Source organism: Vicia villosa, linkage group LG4, assembly GCF_029867415.1.
Source record: "Vicia villosa cultivar HV-30 ecotype Madison, WI linkage group LG4, Vvil1.0, whole genome shotgun sequence".
NCBI lineage: Eukaryota > Viridiplantae > Streptophyta > Magnoliopsida > Fabales > Fabaceae > Vicia > Vicia villosa.
Genome location: NC_081183.1, coordinates 103717351 through 103738347, shown reverse-complemented (window position 1 = coordinate 103738347; position 20997 = coordinate 103717351). Strand labels below are relative to the sequence as shown.

Below are 20997 nucleotides of genomic sequence, written 5' to 3'. Positions count from 1 at the left end.
TCACTTTCAATCTAAATGTTCTTCCAACATCTTTTATTTGCATGCTCAATGAGAATATTATACCATGCGATTATGCCGGGAATGATTTATTGAGTAAGCACCTAAGTAATTATCCATAGGCCCACGAAAAATGCCAACACATGTTTACAAGCCAGAGTTGATTTGAAATGATCAATTTGTATTGCATTTCTCCCGATGAATCCTAGGACCACTTCAATTAATTTGGATAATATGAAGTGTAGGAGGCGGCCGACCTATACACTTGATATGAAACTTCTTGAGAATTGTGAATTCTTGAATGATGAGTACTTGAGACCCTTGTAAGAAGAGCAAGCCATGTGAATCAATTTGTTTGCTGGGAATTAACTCTCGGATGAAGTCTATCTTGTATTGTTTAAAACAGAGACAATTTCTTATTATCCAAGTCTTCAAGATTAAGATAAATGGTAAGGACAAGAATAAGAATTCGAAGTTGAGAGTTTTGAAATATCAAATCTGAGTATAAGCCCTATATTAAATAGAAAAGTCGATATTGAACACTTTATATGTGAGATGGTCCATAGACCTAATACATTAAGATTTTGGATTAAGATATGATGTTCGATTCATTTTATGCGATTATTCAAATTCCAATGTAATGATCATCAGACCCCTTCGTAACCGAATGACGAGATTCTATCATACTATGTTTCTATTACTTAAAAGTACTCACTCCGTCCCACAATGAGTGACCCATTTAGAATAAAATAATGTCCCAAAATGAATAATCCATTTTAATTTTCTATACACTTTTTCCAATTATACCCTCTAATTAATAAAAAAAATTCACCATTCCCAATACATGATAAGGATACTATAGTAAAATCAAGAGAGTTGAGTATTGTTCTTGATTGAAGCTTTTAAGCAAGATCAAGTATTATTCTTAGTTGAAGCTGTGAAGCAAGACTAAGTATATTGTTTGGAAGATTGATCTTCTTTATTACTAGGTTGTGATTGGTTTTGTCACTGGAATTGTGACCTATTTTGAAACAGTAATTGTGAGATTAGAGGTTAGATGTCGATTTCTGATATCTAGATGTTGATTTCAAGGTATAAGTTGCACTGGGTAGTGATTAGGCGAGGAGTTTTAAACTTGGACTATATAAGATTAGAGGTTAGATGTCAATTTCTGATATCTAGATGTTGATTTCTAGGTATAAGTTGCACTGGGTAGTGATTAGGCGAGGAGTTTTAAACTTGGACTATATAAGCTTTGAACTAATATTGCTAGTAGTGAATTTCCTTCTTGGCTTGGTAGCCTCCAAATTAGGTGTTGTTGCACTAAACTGGGTTAACAATTCCTTCGTATTATTTACCATTCTGCAAATATTTTCTGCATATCTTTCTATTTGGTAAATATGTATTATGTTAGCAGATGATGTAAAGACATATGTCCTGACATTAGTGTTTGAGTTAAGATGTTGATCTTAACTTATGATTTGTGCTGGTTGTCATTCTGTAATTTATCTGTTTACAAAAGTTATAGGTGAATGCTACTATTCTGTATCAGGAGAAAATGCCATAATATTTGTATTGATATCACTACAAGAAAAACTGTATATACCCAGGGATCATTATCCACGGTCAAGTGGTCTTCAGTAATTTTTATAGTACAAACGGTTTAGCCATCGGTAATCAGTAAGTTATTGAGACAAAATCAGTTAATTTTTTTTAAAACTTTATCCACGGCTTATCCTTGGAAAATATCTGCGATTTGAAACCCTCGATAATTACTCACGGCCGAACCCTCGGTAAAGTTTTGATATTATACCAACAATTATAAACTTAGAAAAAAACTGATATAGATTTATATTAAAATGAGTACTAAAATTATTAATTTACAAAAATAAAAAATAATTCAAATTATTAATTAAAAAATAGTTTAATGGATTTTTTTTTAATATTATTTTAAAAAATAATTAAGATTTTTTTTAAAAATTAATGAAGTTTTTAAAAGGATAAAAAGTTATGTAAACTAAAAAGAAAATTTAAACACTTTTTTAAGAAAATAAAGTATAATTTTTTTCATAAGACCTTTCAAATAAAAAAATAAAATTATATACTCACATAACTGAATTGTGACCTTTTCAAAAAATATTTTAAATTTTCTAAAAGAAATAAAATTTAAAAACTTACAAAAATTAAGAAAAAAAAGAAGAAAAAGTACAACATTATAAAGACACGTTTTCTTTAACCTAAATTCTAAAACCCTCGTTCTCCAAATTCCTCTCAACCGCTTGTGATTCTCTCTTTGGCACCGAATCTTCTTTCTTTGGCTTCAAGGTTAGTTTCTTTCTCAGACTTTGTTTCCTACCCTATCTATTCCCAAATCGGTAAGCTCATCTTCTTTCGAATCTCCCTCTATTTTTTCTTCTTCTTTCAAAAACTCAAATATTATAAGTTTTTATTCTAATTTAACAAGTTGATTTCTAGTTATAGTTATCAATCTTTGTTTTGTTGTCTTTGATATTGCTATTGTTAATTGTTGTTAATTTTGGGTACTATTGGCATTTTTCTCAATTGATTTTTCAGAAACAGAGCTTAGAAATGTTACTATTTTGTTATCATTCTAATCCTACTGTTAGTGCTAATATTCAATATTTGAGCTTGTGTGTGGTTTTAAACTTATAGTTATATAAATGATTATAAGTTATTTGGTAAGTGTTATCCCTGAATTTCGACTCTTTATTTGTAATAAAATTTGGAGGCATTTGAATCTGTTATTTTCTATTTCGACAAAGTGGGCACATAGTCGAAGGTGAAAGTTTCACAGGTGTTGCGCTTGGAAAGAAAAGACTTAGAGATATTTATTTGATTTATGTTAGAGTCAGTTGAAGTCGAAGATAATGGATAAGGCCAAACATTTTTGTTATAGAACACGTGGTAGTTTGGTAGGCAAAGGCTGCATGGCCGAGACACGTGTTGGCAGATGCATAGTCGACCGTTAGGACATTTTTTTCTATATAAGCGGTGTTTCTTATAGGTTTTGGGGCCCGCATTTTTACGTTACTAAAGAATACTCTAAATCTCTTTGCAAAAGATGAGAAACGAGTGTTACTTTCTAGAAATGTACGTATGCGTACCATTTTAATTATCATGCAATAGATTCTCTTTATTTCTACAAATTCTTATTGCATTTGGTACTTTCATTTCCCGTCGTTTCTTTTAACTTTTCTCTCCTGTCATTTCCTTAAATTCTGTGCGTTGTTCTTCTCAATATTTTCTCTTTTATGCATTAAACACAAGTCAAACAATAGTAAAAACACAATATAGCACAATGAAATTATGGGATTTACTAGTTGATCCTGGAAAGTAAACTTTAATAAGAAACTAGCAATTGTTTATCAAAATTCTGGGTAAACAAATTGGCATGCCCAGTGGGACACCTTTGTGCTAATATTTATTCTTACTAGAAATCATTATTTTGAACTTTGTTTCGTTGCGACAAAACAATGTTTTGATTATGAATATGATTAAGAAATGGTAGACAATTAAGAGAAATGTCTAACAATAATGCGAACGCTTCTGATCCCCCTAGAAATAATGTGGATATTATCCCTACCAGTACACTTCCACAAAATTTATCGGTTCTTTCTCTAGTCTGGAAATCAACCGTTTCTGCTTCGACGGCAGCCGTTGTATCGTCACCAGTAAATCCACCACGGTCGCCTACGAACCTGGCAAGACCATTATTCCCAGGAGGAACCATTCCACCCTCTGGCTTTTACCCGTATGGTATGGCTACATGGATGATGGTAGGTTTACAAACTAATCCGTTGACTTATTCTGATAATATGATGGCTACTGGTACTTCCTCGAATCCAGACAATCGACTAACATGGATAGGATACTTTCCCCGGTCATCGCCTTCATTAAATAAAAAGTCTATGTTGCCTATTAGGTAACAGATGGACGAAAGTAATCATGACATGGTAAATGCTTTAACACAGCAAATTGGGACCATCTTTACTCCCATGATAAACAATACTAACCAAAGTTATGAAATGTTGGCTGGTCAAATGGCTAGAATAGTAAATTTCTTTGGCACCCCGCAGGCATTAAATATAAGGCTTGTCGAAACTCCAGAAAATGGGCCTAGGCCCGAAAACCAACAACAAGTCCCAAATAGGGACGAAGAGGAACGCATAGGCCAGAATGTTCCAAGAATGGTACAAAGTCACCAAGACGCAGACAAAGTCCTTAAAAATGCCCAACAGGACCAATATGTGGGCCATAATAATATTTCGAATGTAGTCGAACAAATATGATGCTCCATTCTTTGCTTCAAAAATTGGGCAAGTCCGATAGGGACTTGAGGCCCCATAATATGGTTCTCTCTAAGTACGAGGGAAAAACCAATTGCATACTTGGTGTAATACAAGTAGACTTGGCCGTTGGTTCTACCACAAGGCCAACAATTTTTAGGGTGATTTCATCCAAGGAAAATTTCAATCTTTTGCTGGGTCGAGAGTGGATACATGGTATTGGTGTTGTGCCATCTACTCTCCATCAGAGGGTTGTTATTTGGAGATAGGAAGGTATCGTGGAGAATATCGAAGTCGATCAGAGTTACTACAAAGCTGACATAAACAAAGTTGGACGGAAGCATTTCGACCAACATCTGGCTAATGTTGCGCCTTGTTATAAGGCAAAAGAGGTGTAATCCTCAGATGAGAGTATTTCTAAATATTTGAGTCTAGATCCAAACTATGGTTTTATATGGGATAAGGAGGACCCAAACGAGCCACTTAATGCAGAGAATCCACAATCTGGGTGGACAATAGTCGACAGTAATGACTACTGAGTCAATGTACTTGGCTTGAATTTTGACCTATTTGGTCGAAAATAGACTAAAGACGACTTTAGAAGCCGAAATGGAACAAGAGATGGCTCTAGAGGCCATAGTCGAAAGTGATAAAAATGGCTCCCAAAGCCAGAATGAGGATATACGAGTTGAAAGGTTCGACTGTATCTATGACGACGAACCTTTGGGGTTTTAAAAAGATCCCAATAGCCTGGTTAAGAGAATGCAGGCTCAAGATCCCCTTGAAGAGATAAATCTTGGGGATGGAGAAGTTAAAAGACCAACATATGTAAGTGCAAATATTGGGTCTGAAATGAGGATGAAGCTAGTCGAACTCTTGAAGAAATGTAAAGACTGTTTTGCTTAGGATTACAATGAGATGCCTGGTTTGAGTCGAAGTGTGGTTGAGCATCAATTACCAATGAAGCCTGGTAAAAGACCAATCAAATAACAGCCTAGGAGGTTCGCTCTAAAAATTATGACGAAAATCAAGCTAGAAATTGAAAGGCTGTTAAAAAGCAAGTTCATTCGAATTGCAAGGTAGGTCGAATGGTTAGCCAATATCGTGCCTGTAATAAAGAAAAATGGGACTCTTCGAGTATGCATAGATTTTAGAGATCTAAATAGTATTAATCCTAAAGATGAGTACCCTATGCCTGTGGCTGAGATGTTAATCGACTCCGTTGCAGGATTCGACTACTTAAGTATGTTAGATGGTTATTCAGGTTATAACCAGATTTTTATAGCTGAAGAAGATGTGCCTAAGACGGCATTTCGATGTCCAGGTGCTTTGGGTACTTATGAATGGGTAGTGATGTCTTTTGGTCTTAAAAATGTTGGGGCAACATATCAAAGGGCGATGAATTCAAAGTTTCATGATTTTATTGAAAATTTCATGCAAATTTATATTGATGATATTGTTGTGAAGTCTTCCTCAGAAAATGGTTATCTAGACCATCTTCGACAATCTTTTGAAAGAATGAGGAAATATGGCTTAAAGATGAATCCTTTAAATGTGCTTTTGGTGTTCATGCAGGTGACTTTCTTGGTTTCGTCATGCACAAAAAGGGTATTGAGATCAACCAAAACAAAAGTAAGGCAATTATGGAGCTAAAGGCGCCGTCAACAAAGAAGCAACTTCAATCTTTACTAGGAAAAGTCAATTTCTTAAGAAGGTTCATTTCAAACCTAAGTGGCAAGACAAAGATATTCTCACCACTACTTAAACTCAAGAATAATAGCAAATTCAAATGGGAAGAAGCACATCAACAGACATTCGATCAAATTAAAGATTACCCGACGAAGCCTCCCATACTATTGCCCCTAGTAGAAATAAGTGCATGAAGTTGTACATAGTTGCATCTGATTTGACACTAGGAATCATGTAAGCCCAAGAGGATGAGAATGACGTCGAAAGAGCCATATATTACCTCAGTCAAATCTTAGTGGATGCAGAAACTATATATTATGATATTGAAAAATTATGTTTATGTTTATATTTTTCATGTGCCAAGTTAAAACAATATATAAAGCCAGTTGATGTGTATGTTTCGTTGCATTATGATATTATTAAACATATGCTATCCAAACCAATTCTGCATAGTCCAATTGGAAAATGGGCTTTGGCATTAATGATAACGCGAAAACGTATCGTATATTTAGCTTAATTTACATGCATTATTATTCTATTTTATTTTGATTTTATTATTTTTTTTTGTATTATGCCGGTATTTCTATTTTGTTTTCAGGAATTTATTTAATCGGCGCTCGCAAAAGAAATAGTCGGAAAAAGGACTTAAAATGGAGAAGAATTGCTTAAAAGAGCAACTAAATAAGGAGGTGTGAATAGGAAGAAGAAAGAGGCCCAGAACACAAAGGAAGCCCATTGCGCAAGACTGAAGCCGGATGGCGCACTAGGCCACCTGCCGGTCGGCGTAGCCCCTCCCCAGCCGTTCAGCACCCCCTTAACATATGTGTGTGACGTAAGTCACACACTCAAGCCCAGAAGAGACATTACACTACTTTCTCTCCTCCATTTTCTCTGCCGAAAGAACAGCAACTGCTACGAGACAAGTTAGAAATCCAAGAATTGAGAGCTCTATATAAACCCTTCAAGAATTATTGAAAGGGTTACGTACTTTTACCCTACTTCCGTCAAGATTTCTTCTGCATTTTCCATCTCTGTTCTTGTTTCCTACCCACTTCTTGCAATAGATTTCCACACTGGAAATACTATTGCGATTGAGTTTTCTTTTCTAGCTTCAGATTTAGTTTTAGTTTTTAGTATTAGATTTAATTTCAGAATTTAATTCAAGTCCCGGATTCAAGGTTCGGTACTGCAAGATACAATTTTCCAGTCTGCAATTTAATTCAGGTCTATTTATTTGCATTTAATTACTATTGTTTGTTTATGTTAATTTATCAAATTATGTCCGGGTTATTTAATATCTGTTATAAATGCTCTGATTTGTCTACTAAAACCATGTCCGGCTAAATACCTTTTAACGGTATGTAAGGTCACATAACCGAGGGAATCGAGTAATCTGTCGATGTAGTTTATTAATCAAATTTATTGCTCTGGCTGACATTTCTAAACGCTTAATTAAACTGTTTGTAACGAGAGTTAAAAACAATAGAAGTTAGGATCAATAAAAACGAGAGTTTGAGATTTTAACTGGACCTTAGAAATTAGGCATTAACCTTAAATACAACGAGAGCGCTTTAAGGGTAATTAGTTTTCATTGGTTTTCAAAAATCACTTTGAACTTTAATTGATACAAGGAGAGCGCTCACTTAGGTTTAATAGTGAAATCATAATCAATAAACACGAAAGTGCGAGAGGAGGGTTTTTAAACTAATGATTTCTACAGAAAAGTGATTTTGAATTACGATCCACATCGATGGCTTACTAGATCCCCGAAGTCCGACCATTGCATACCGATATTATTATCCTAATTTAATTTAATAATATTTATTTTTAATTCCCGTACCGATCGATAATCAATCGAATATTAGCCTTAGATTTACGTTGTAGCGATTAACTACATTAGGTCGATTCTTAGTCTCTGTGGGTTCGATATCTTTTAAAACTACGCAATAGACTGTGCACTTGCAGTCATAATCACAGAAATACCCCATTGTCGCGATCAAGTTTTTGGCGCCGTTGCTGGGGACTAATTTAGTCGACAATCGTAATTAACTGTTACGTTGTAGAGACTAAGGCAAACACAATTTTTCTAATCCCCTTTTATGCATGCCAAGTACTCGCTCTCGAAGTGAAGACTTAGTGCTTCCAATTCCTGAACCGGAATGTTCTATCACTGTATCATGTCGATTACGATGTACTCGCACTCTTGTTCCTACTCCTACTTCTGAACCGGTTGAAGAATCAACTATGGGAGAACAGCCGCGTCCTCTCAAATCTTACGCCATTCCTTCGCAAGCTGAACCTCACAATAGCATTGTTGCTCCTGCTATTGAGGCGAACAATTTTGAGCTAAAGCCATCATTGTTGTCAGTTGTACAACAAAACCAATTTTCTGGAACTGCGACGGAAGATCCTAATCTTCATTTGTCAGTGTTCTTGCAATATGCAGACACTGTAAAAGCAAATGGTGTCAGTTCGGAAGCTATCTGACAGCACCTTTTTCCTTTTTCACTGAGGGATAGAGCTAGAGCTTGGCTCTAGTCTTTACCCGCCAATTCTGTCACGACCTGGAATGAACTTAAGAAAGTCTTCCTGGCACGTTATTTTCCACCTAGTAAGACCGCCATGCTAAGGGCCCAAATCAATGGGTTTAGATAAAAAGACAATGAGTCTTTATTCGAAGTGTGGGAGAGATACAAGGACACGCTTAGACTTTGTCCGCATCACGGTTTAGAACAATGGTTAATCATCCATACCTTCTACAATGGTCTCCTCTACAATAAGAGACTTACAATTGACGCCGCCGCAGGTGGCGCACTGATGGATAAAGAATATGCCGATGCCTACACACTTATCGAAAGTATGGCTCAAAACCATTATCAGTAGGGAAGCGAGAGAGCTCAATCAGAGAAAACTTCTGGAGAGAAATCTTCAACGAAGAATGGGATGTACGAGATAAGTAGCCTCGACCGCGTTAACGCCAAAGTCGATGCCCTAACTCAGAAGATTGAAAACCTCACTATAGCACTTGTAGCCGTCGTGGCTGCTGTTTCCCCCAATTGCGAAATATGCGGAATGACTGGACATGCTTCCCCCGAGTGCCAACTCTTGGCAGGAGTTTCCCCCGAACCAGTAAACTATGCTCAAGGAAACCCCTACTCAAACACGTATAACCCAGGATGGAAGAATCACCCTAATTTCTCGTACAAGAACAATAATGCTTTGTACGCACATGGTCAAGCACCCAGTGTACCACCTGGATATCAAAAGGCACCATTCGCTGCTCCTAACGTCCCTAGGAAATCTAACTTAGAAATAATGATGGAAAATTTCATAGCCACTCAGACTCAGACTAATAAGGATTTCATAAACAATAACGTGCACACTAATGAGCAAATCAAACAGTTAGCGACTAAAGTAGACGCGTTGGCCACTCACAACAAAGTTCTCGAGACACAAATCTCTCAAGTGGCACAACAACAAGCACCTACTGCTGCACCTACTGGGACGTTTCCAGGACATCCACAACCGAACCCGAAAGGACATGCTCATGCTATTATTCTCCGAAGTGGTAGAGAGATGGATGAACCGACTGACCCCAGGCTTAAAAACCCTGCTATGTTCCAAATCCCTAGGAAGACAACTGAGGAGGAAAGTAGACCCAAGGATAAACCAAGTGATTTGAAAGAGCAAGAGGACAAGGAAGGCGAGACGGAGGAGAAAGAAGCGCCATACATACCTCCACCACCTTATAAACCACCTATCCCGTACCCTCAAAGACTCGAGAAATCTAAAAAATAGGGCAATTTAAGAAATTTGTCGAACTTCTTAAACAGTTAAACATCACAATTCCGTTTACAGAAGCCATTACCCAAATGCCCTCATATGATAAGTTCCTAAAAGAGATCCTATTGAATAATAAATTAGAAGACAACGAGACCGTAATAAACACTGCTGAATGTAGTGCCATAATTCAAAATAAAATGCCACCTAAGCTGAAAGACCCGGGAAGTTTCTCCATACCCTGCAATATAGGAAAAATTTTCATAGACAAAGCTTTATGTGACTTAGGAGCTAGTATTAGCCTAATGCCTTTATCCATTTGCGAGAAACTAAACATGGGAGATCTAAGACCAACCAAGATGTCAGTACAACTTGCAGACCGATCTGTCAAGTATCATGTAGGTGTGCTTGAAAATGTGCCCGTCCGCATTGGACAATTCTACATCCTACGGATTTCATAATTATGGACATAAAGGAAGACGTAAATACTCCTATAATCTTAGGAAGACCTTTCCTAACTACCGCTGGAGCCATTATAGACGTAAAGAAGGGCAAGTTGAAATTCGAAGTAGGTGAGGAGACGGTCGAGTTTATTCTAACACAATTCCTTCAAGCCCCAGCTATAGATGATTCATGTTATCTGGTGGATGTTATTGATGAATGTATAAGAGAGATAGGATTGTTAGAAGAATCTTACTCTGAAGTTATAAAGATTCCGATGCCCCTGATTTTCGAAGATGACAATTGGCGTCTGGAATATCGAGACGATAGTTTAAGCGAATGCTTAGCTTTAACACCCAACCCTATGCCGTGCCCAAAGAAACCAGCCTTGGACCTTAAACCATTACCCAAGACTCTTAGATATGAATATCTAGACAATGAGCTCAAAAGACCAGTAATAGTCAACGCAGAGCTAGGAGCCACAGAGACTGAGAAGCTATTACAAGTTTAAAGAAAGTATCCATCTGCGTTAGGATATAACATTGCTGATCTTAAAGGAATAAGTCCTTCCATATGTATGCACCGCATCATGTTGGAAGAAGATTGCAAAACCTCTAGGGAGCATCAAAGAAGGATTAACCCTATCCTAAGCACAGTAGTTAAAGATGAAGTTACCAAACTTCTGAATGCTGGAATTATATATCCAATCTCTGATAGTCAGTGGGTAAGTCCGGTCCATTGTGTACCAAAGAAGGGAGGCATAACAGTTACCATAAACAAGTCTGGCGAATCTATAGATGAAAGAAAGGTGACTGGAGCAAGGATGTGTATTGACTATCGTAAGTTAAACAAAGCCACAAGGAAAGACCATTTCCCTCTTTCCTTTATTGAACAAATGCTCGAACGCTTAGCAAAACATTCCTATTACTGCTACTTGGATGGTTACTCAGGATTCTTTCAAATCCCAATCCATCCTGATGACCAAGAGAAAACAACCTTCACGTGCCCTTATGGAACATTCACTTATAGACGAATGCCTTTCGGATTATGCAACGCCTCTGCGACATTTCAGAGATGCATGATGTCAATTTTCACCGATTACATAGACAACATCATGTAAGTCTTTATGGACGACTTCTCTGTGTGTGGGGAAGATTTCGAAGGATGCCTCTCAAATCTAGAAAAAGTATTGGACAAATGTGTACAAGTTAACCTCGTCCTAAACTGGGAAAAATGTCACTTCATGATTAACCAAGGGATTGTACTTGGACATGTAGTCTCCGAAAGAGGAATAGAAGTCGATAAAGCAAAGATCAAAGTAATAGAAAATCTCCAACCCCCAAAAACAGTTAGAGAGATACGAAGCTTCTTAGGACACGCAGGTTTCTATAGAAGATTCATAAAGGACTTTTCTAAGATCTCTAAACCTCTGACTAGCCTCTTAATGAAAGACGTTGAGTTTGATTTCAACGATGAATGTGTTGAAGCCTTTGAAGTACTAAAGACAGCCCTGATATCCGCACCTATAATGCAACCACCCGACTGGAATTTACCATTTGAAATTATGTGTGATGCAAGCGACTATGCTGTAGGAGCAGTCTTAGGCCAAAGGAAAGATAAGAAACTCCATGCAATATACTATGCAAGTAGGACCTTGAACCCTGCGCAAATGAATTATGCCACAACTGAAAAGGAACTCCTGACCGTGGTCTTCGTGTTGGATAAGTTTCATTCCTATCTAATAGGAGCAAAAATAATAGTTTACACCGACCATGCAGCCAATAGGTATCTACTAGCTAAACAAGATGCAAAACCTAGACTATTAAGGTGGATCCTACTACTACAAGAATTTGATTTGGAAATCAAAGATAAAAAGGGAACCGAAAACGTTGTAGCCGACCATTTATCTAGGATGGAAGGTATTAAGACAGAAGAAACACCAATCAACGAGGGAAATCCCTTCATATTAAGCGTTCATAAGGGAAATCCTCGTTGATTACCTAGCTGCAAGAGTGCTTCCGCCCAACATGACTTATCAACAAAAGAAGAAGTTCTTCCATGACCTTAAACACTATTATTGGGATGAACCCTTGCTATTCAAGAGAGGCGCTGATGGGATATTCCACCGATGTGTTCCGGAAGAAGAAATAGAAAGCATAATACATCATTGCCATGATGCCCCCTATGGTGGGCATGCTAGCACATCAAAGACATGCGCTAAGATTCTGTAGGTAGGTCTCTTTTGGCCCAACCTGTGGAAGGATGTCCACATCGCTGTTAGAAACTGTGACCGATGTCAGTGCACTGGAAACATATCTAGGCGAGATGAAATGCCACAAAAAGGCATTTTAGAAGTAGATATCTTTGATGTGTGGGGAATCGATTTTATGGGACCATTCCCATCTTCCTTCGGAAATAACTACATACTTATCGCAGTCGATTACGTATCTAAATGGATAGAAGCTGTAGCCTCACCCACAAACGATGCACAAGTAGTTATTAAGCTATTCAAAAATATAATCTTTCCAAGATTTGGTGTACCAAGATTAGTCATTAGTGACGGGGGATCCCATTTCATATCTAGAATTTTTGAAAAACTCTTAGTGAAATATGGAGTCCGACACCGTGTAGCAACGCCCTATCACCCACAGACTAGTGGACAGGTCGAAGTCTCGAATAGACAAATTAAGCAAATACTTGAAAGGACTGTTGCCACATCTAGAAAAGATTGGTCCACTAAGTTACACGAAGCACTGTGGGCGTATAGGACCGCCTACAAGACACCAATAGGAACCACGCCCTTTAAATTAATATACGGTAAATCTTGTCATCTACCGGTGGAACTAGAGCATAAAGCCTACTGGGCAATAAAAACCTTAAACCTAAGTTACACCGCCGCAGGCGAAAGAAGGCTATTGGATATCAACGAGTTGGAAGAAATTAGATTAGATGCTTACGAGAATGCTAAGATTTACAAAGAAAGAACAAAGAAGTGGCACGGTAAACGCATCAAAAGGAAGGAATTCAATGAAGGAGACGTGGTGCTACTGTTTAATTCTCGACTTAAGCTATTCCCAGGAAAACTTCGTTCAAGATGGTCTGGTCCATTCGAAGTTACCAAAGTATATCCGAGTGGCACTATCAAAATTAAAGGAAAATCGAGCAATAGCTTCGTTGTAAATGGGCAGCGATTGAAACATTACCATATTTTTGAAAACAAAGAGTACACTGATAGTCTTAAGCTCGTAGAATTAATCGTCGAGTCGTAGAACTAACCATCGGTTCGTCGAGCTTGCGACGTTAAACAAAGCGCTTTTGTGGGAGACAACCCACCTTTTAACTTTAATTTTCCGTTAAGTCATTTTAATTTTAAATGTTTTATTAAAATTTATCTTCTTTTCTTTCTGCACTCTTATTTCAAAATACTAACTCTTTGTTTTAAAATCATACTAACTTAAAACTTTTCTTTCTGATTTTTTAAAAAAATTCCAGGGTACTAACCACTTTTCTGACTTTAGAGATGGATTTCACTGATGACATGGTAATTACTTTTGGGAGTGAGGATCAGCAGAGACGATATGAGATTCTGGCACAGCGTGAGATGGGTCTCACCGTTTTCTCGCATGATTCGACTCTGACAGTTCTAGGTATCTGGGAAAGTGTGCACTTTATGCTTCATCAGATTGGATGGGAGGATATCCTCACCACCCGTAGACCCACTTTCCGCAACCTGACCTTAGAGTTTCTGAGTTCCCTCCGATATGAGCCTAGACTTGGTTTAGGTTTCAACAGAGGAAGAGTTTCATTCAGGTTGTTTGGGTTCACCTACCGCTTCACCACCCATCAGTTGGCCGAGTTACTAGGATATCCCACAGGCATGGATGCCTTGATGGAAGTCGATGATGAATACTTCCCTAATAACATGGTTGACTACTTTTGGAGCACCATATCCGGTAGAAACCAGAATGATCTACGACTCTCTTCAGAAATCCACAATCCCGCCATTAGGTATTGTCATACCCTAATTTTGACCCCCCTGAGATGTCACATCTCTATACTTTTCATCAAATTCAAAACAGATACTCAGAGCAGTCACTTATTCATCTGGTACTTAATTGAGGATGTTCAAGGACAAAAGAGCTCAGACAAAGGATCAATCAATAAAAGGATTAGTCTCCAATACAATCATAGGACTAAAAAATCTTCATTCTATTCACCTATGATTGATTGGACACCAATCATCTGGGCTCAGGTTTGCTTAATTCACCAATCTAGGTTTTTGAGCCCATCAAGGACTATAATCAGGGACCACATTTGGGAAACCATAAAAAGCTCCAGGACATCTATCAAATGGTTCAAATGATCCATATGACAATATCCATTGGGTATTACACTTCAATTCAAGATCCACAGTCATCAATTTCATCTGGTCGACAATTAGGGTTTTTGACCTAATTCACTTGGACAGTTGACTTTTAATCAAGACATGGATCCAAAACTCAAAACATGACTCAAGAACTTCTATCACCTCAATATGATCCATTCATATCATTCATTTGAAGAGAAGGACTTGATTCATTACCAAAATCCAAAATTTCACTTCATTTGGAAAAAGTCAACTGTACAAGATCACCTTTGACTTTCAAGTTTTTGGTCAAACCATGAATTTTGAGGACCAATATCATCAATATATGATTATTGAAGTCATTTGGCCAAAGAAAATCAAGAAAATTCATCAAGGATAAAAAAGTCAACAAAAGTCAAACTAAGTGCATTTTGACCTAGTTCATGGATCTCGAAATTTCACCTACACAACTCAAAAAACTTCCAACATGAAAGTTGTAGATCTCTTGAAATAAAACAACTTCTCACATTGCAACTTTTTCAAGAGATTAATCATTTGAGAGATTTTGGCTTAGGAAGTTATAGGTCATAAAAACTTAAACCTTCTCCAAATTCATTTTGAGCTAGGAGTTATGCTTGTTCAAAGTTGGCCTCATGAAGTAAAATTATAGGTGATATACAATTTGAAACTTTGCAATTTTGTGCATATGGCTTCACTAATGGATGCTACACTACCCATAATACATCTGTAAACATACCATGCATCCATTTCCACCATGGCATAAGAATTGAAGAAGATTCCCAAAAACAAGAACATGTGATTATGTAATCATTACTTTTGAGAATTTATGGTAAGCAATGATTCATCAATTGGAATCTTCTCCTAAGCCAATAGAAAGCCTCTACATATCAGAAATGTTCCCCAAGATCAAATGAGATCAATGGATAGGGAGCTAGCTCGGTTTGGCCATCATTGCATTTTGGAGATTCTTTGAATTTCTTCATGGCCAAGAAACCAAAACTCTCTCATTAAGCAAGCTCACTCCCTCAATCTGTGCAGAGACTTTTGCCTATAAATACAAGTGCATTCCTCAGTATTGAACACACCAAAGCAACTACAATTCTGGCTTTCTCCTTCTTCCTTTCACACTTAGGATTTTCAAAGGTTCTTTGGCAAAAAGACTCGGGTTATTCAAACCAGAGCTTTTCCTTTGAAACTAAGTGTTCTAACCTTTCAAGGGGGTCCATTAGAAGTGATCCAAGCACCTGGAACACTTCTGTAAGTGCAAGAACCCCATCTTCACTTTCAATTTGGATCAAAGTCAGTTGGAGGTCCATAGAGCAATTCAGAAGGTGTCAGGCAAGTCCAAGCATCCAAACAGGTTCCTTAGGGTGTGGTGAAGCTATCTAGATGGTCGCAGCTCATTTGTAAGTTCAGAATCACTAACCTCCATGATCACTTGAAGCTCAAAAGGAAGGTATCAAGTAGGGAACTTCTGAGGTATTCAAGTCACAATAAGCATTCAGATAGCTTCGTTGAGTCCCCAAGAAGCTTTTAAGATCATCCATACAAGCTCAGGAGCTCTCTATCAGTCTCACGACCTTCATTTTCAGAGGTAAGTTTCTCAACTCCATCTCTTTAATTCGTGTACTCTTTTTGATATATCTCGATACCAGTTTGTTCAGCATCATCAGAGGATTAAAAACCCTCTATCATCATTCATTTATTCATCTTTTTCATCATTTAATTTTAAAATTAGGGTTTATATGTTCTTCGTGTTCATACTGAAATTCTTTAGTTATACTTAGAATAAATGAATTCCGTGATCATAATCATGTTCCTCGTTTAAAAACGAGCAAGTTTGATGTTTGAATCATTTAAAATGGTTGAGAGATGAGAGAGTTCAGAAATCCAAGATGGAGGAGCTAGAGGTTGAAGATGATAATGGTGATGGCGCCATTTTTTTGAATTCTTAGGTCTGAGTTTAAAATAAATTTAGTGGTGGGTGTGTTATTTACGAATTCATCGTAATGGCCCAATGGTTACAGCGCGCGTCCAAAGTCTCTCTTGCCTAAGGTCCGGGGTTCGATCCCCCCCTTAGACCTTTTGTTTTGGTTTTATTTTTTAGTCATTTCAGAACAATGTTTCACATATAATCAAACACGCTCATTCCTTTAACAAGCCATGCGCTTGGCTCAGTTGGTAAGTGTTTTGTGTTGGTTTCCTAGAGGGCGCAGGTTCAAACCTTGGTGAAGACCAAACTATTTTTTTTATCACTAATTTCCTTCATTTTCTTCACAACTTCACACAATTAATTCACTTATCAAATTAAATCATTTTCTTTTCATTTTTCACACACTTCTCATTTAATATATCTATTTTAAGAATATCCAAAAAAATTACAAAAAAAGATATTATTTTGATATATTTTAATAAAGTTTAAAATCATATGTTTTAAGTATGTTTTAATACTTTAAAATATAGTTTTCACTTAATTTCAAAACCTAACACCTTTTTCTTTTCTTAGTTTGTTTTCAAAAACTGTATTTACAAAATCTTCTTTTTGTTTTCAAAACATTCCTCTGGTATTTGAAGGGCATTATTCTCGGTGAAACTCTTCAGATACCTATGTGACCTATGTCCATCTTCACTTCTTCTGTTTTCAAAAAAAACCTTTAACTGTTTATAATAAATATTCAACTGTTATCAATAATCAACTACTGGTAAGGCTTTGTATATACTTCTTCAAAGGCCTCCACTCCATCCAGGTTAGGCTTTATAGCTTTCAATTTACAGTCTTTTATTTAAATTACTGTCAAATATAAACTGTATATATATTGTTTAGAACTACGTCTGAGTGTAAACCTTAGGACAGTTAAACTATATATATATATTATAGGAATATGGCCTAGGATTGAGAATGTCTTCCCGGTGAAGGCTCTTTCCTAATTAGAGATCTTTAGTTCAAACCCTCAAGATAAATTATTCCCGGGGAAACATCTTAAAAAAGCCTTAGAACCCAACTAGGACACATCCACCCAAGAGGAATTATTCCCGGTGAAACCTCTTACCCATTTGCTTAGAGCCAAAATAAGTTCAAAAACCACATAGCTTTCTCTTGTGCTATAACAAGGAACCTCGATGACCCTCAATTAGCCTCCTCTTGGGCTTTGTACAAGGACCCACAGGCTTCTTAAAAGCATTCCCAGCTTACTCTTGAGCTTGTATACAAGGACCCATCAGGTTTCTTATAAACATAGGAATAGGTCTTTAGTCACCTTTCAGCCTACCCTGGTGAGTTTCTTCTATTCCTTAAACCACACTTTTAAACAAGCCAAGATTGCCTCAATCTCAGTATTGAGCACACCTTTTGGAATGAGAGACATGGACAGTCTCTGTCACCTTTATCTTCCAATCTTCAATATAATTTTCCTTAGCAGAGTCTAGGTTCCATATCTATCTATCCTTAGTCAGTGTCAGCCTTAATCTTGGGCTTTAAACAAGAAGTCTCAAATAGTAATCATTCTGCCATCAATTCCCTGGAAAGGGTTAGCCTCCACAACATTCCTTCTTTTTTTTAGTAAAAACCCCTGGAAAGGGTCAGCCTTCATTCATTCTTTAAAAAGACAATCTCACCAGTCTCAGTCAGTAAAAGACACATTTCTCAATAAAGAGTCAGCCTCAATTCTGGGCTTTGTACAAAACACAAAGACTTCTTAGTTTAAGTCAATCCCTAGTAGAGTTATCTCCCAGAGTCAATAAAATAATAAATCAATCAAAAGCCTCAAGCTTGGGCCTCATACAAGCCAGCTAAAATCAAATCTTTTATACAGTAGATAGACATAGCTTATCTCTATAAAGAGATCTTTCTCCTATCTCACCACATTCAAACAAACAAACATCACATTACATTTTCATTTTAATCAGTCTCCCACTTAGGATTTTGAAAGGCATGCTCTGGCAGTAGAACCCAGGCATGTGGTAACTTTCCCTAAATTGGTCGAGAATCTTTTATTCAAGAGGCATGTGGCTGTCATACTTGATCAACCAAGTAGGCTCCCTCTCTTAATGAAAAAAATTTAGCTTTTCTGTCACTTTAAAAATGTTTGTGGTGGAATAGTAGAAATACCTCTCTGTAAAGATGATTTCATGTCTCTTTACTGTAAACAGAGATTTAATTCAAGCTTCAACCTTGAGCTTCAAGCAAGGCACCAAAAATCTTTAATCTCCCTAATTAGTTCTCCGAACTACAAAAAGCTCTGACTTCCATTAGGGATATGTAGGCATGAGGTTCACAAGGAATCTCAGCAAGCTAATAAAAAACCAAAAATAGTCAGACTGTCTTTCTTTTAATTCAATTCAATTCCTTCTCCTAACACAAAGGAGAAACTTTCCCAATCAATAAGCAACAAACACAAACACATAGACACAGAGAAGGTTCCCGCAGAGTACTATGGATATGTAGGGTGCTTAAACTCTTCCCTATGTATAACCGACCTCCCGGACTCCATAATTTCTAGTCTAGGTGAATCCCCACACTTAGCAAACTCCTAGGGTTTATTTGAAATCTTTTTCCCCTTTCCTACTCGTAGGATAATTAAAAAGTTCGTGTGATATCGTAGGAAGAACTAAAACAAAATTCATCCCGCCCCGGGCGCATTCTCCTTCCAAATTCCGCGTGAAGGGTCTAGCGTGCCGTCCTCCCAAGTGAAACGGGGAGGTAAAAAAAACGACACCACAGAAAAATGGCGACTCTGCTAGGGAAAGTAATAACCTTGGTTTTTCATCCAGACCACTGGTTGACCTGTGCTGGTCCAGCCCCCAATGAGGAATTAGGGATGCCAAATTCCCCCTCAAACAAGAGAGGTCCTGCCTAACCTCTGTGTCATTTCATGTGATTGTTGCATATATATTTGTTTATTTTGTTTTTTCTGTATCGGGAAAGGGCTTGATTCCCCCTTGTGGTGAGAAATCCTATACCCGGATTTGAGTGCAACATAAGATAGGATGGAGGATGTCTTCTCGGTGAAGGCCCTCTAGTCTTGGTTCCCAAATCTACTCTTGGGATTTGCCTGGCTGGTTGTGATTAACTGCGCCAATGCATTCCGAGACTGATTTGTACCAGGAGGACCTAGAAACACATTAACTCCACTTAAAGCCTTTTTTAGGACGTAGAGCGGTGATTACGAAAGTAATTGTCACGCAGATACTACACTCAGAGAAAACTCTCTTATAGATACCAGTCAACGTATCTTTAAGATTGAGCAAAAGCTCTGAGACCCCTAGAACCCGTTCTACAGGTACAAAAATCCTTATCCTTAGTTTACCCTGAGGCGAGGTTTGCGTTGTGACTCCATGACCACTATACCCTTCTACGCCATGTTTGTTTAAAAACTCTTGTATGTGCATTCATGCATTCATGTATCATCCATAATAACTAAAAAACAAAAGAGTCTTTTTCGAGTCGTTTTTCAAGGAAACTAAATAGCGAACGATTTGAACTTCATAGAAAGAGAGGAACGGAGAAAGAACTTAAGGATCTATACCATGGATTACGGAAGAAAGAGAGCTAGGAAATACACCTTCAAGATTCCTAAGGTCGAGGAATTGGAAAAGCTCGAAAAACTGGTGGTCAACCCCCAGGCTTTCAAGGAGAAGTATGGAAAACTTCTGCCTCTTCTCAATACCAACATTGTGGATGGGATCCTTCCCACATTGGTACAGTTTTACGATCCAACGTATCACTGCTTCACCTTTCCAGATTATCAACTCATGCCCACGTTGGAGGAGTACTCTCTTCTGGTTGGAATACCTGTGTACGCGCAAGATCCGTACTCCGGTTTGGAAAAGAATCCTGACGATATCATCATTGCAGCAACTACTCCCTTAAACATAGTCGACGTCAGAACTCATATGGTGAGTAAAGGAGGAATTCAAGGATTGCCCTCCAAGTTCTTATTGGATCAAGCTCGGTACTTCGTCAGCATCCAAGACATGAGCGCTTTTGAGGAAATCTTGGCATTGCTTATCTACGGATTGTTTTTGTTCCCTAACATTGACAACTTCGTCGATATCAACGCAATTAAGATCTTCTTAATTGGGAATCCAGTTCCAACCTTGCTTGCGGATGCTTATCACTCTGTGCATTCAAGAAACCTGCAGCGAGGAGGATTAATCACATGCTGCTTACCGTTGTTATACGATTGGTTTGTCTCACACCTACCAAAGTCTAGCACTTTCTGGAGCCTGAGGGATGGCCTTCACTGGTCACAGAAAATCATGTCCCTCACTCATACGGACATTGATTGGTGTAGTCCTGACAATGACGAAACCAAGATCATCTACAGTTGCAGAAATTATCCCAACGTACCCCTTATTGGAACTAAGGGAGGAATCAGTTATAATCCAGATTTAGCTCGTCGTCAATACGGCTATCCC

The 20997-nt window shown here is 37.7% G+C and overlaps 1 long non-coding RNA gene and 1 other non-coding gene across 2 annotated transcripts in view; one reads left to right on the top strand and one right to left on the bottom strand.

The window, feature by feature from the left end:
• Positions 1-2257: 2257 nt before the first annotated feature.
• LOC131599410 (uncharacterized) overlaps positions 2258-20997 on the top strand; it is a 68533-nt gene continuing 49793 nt past the window's right edge. Inside the window, exon 1 of the long non-coding RNA XR_009282754.1 lies at positions 2258-2322. This is a non-coding gene — a long non-coding RNA (uncharacterized LOC131599410). The remainder of the gene's footprint in view (positions 2323-20997) is intronic.
• Positions 8616-8722, bottom strand: LOC131600878 (small nucleolar RNA R71). Its single transcript, XR_009283482.1, has one exon. It is a non-coding gene; the product is annotated as a small nucleolar RNA R71 (small nucleolar RNA).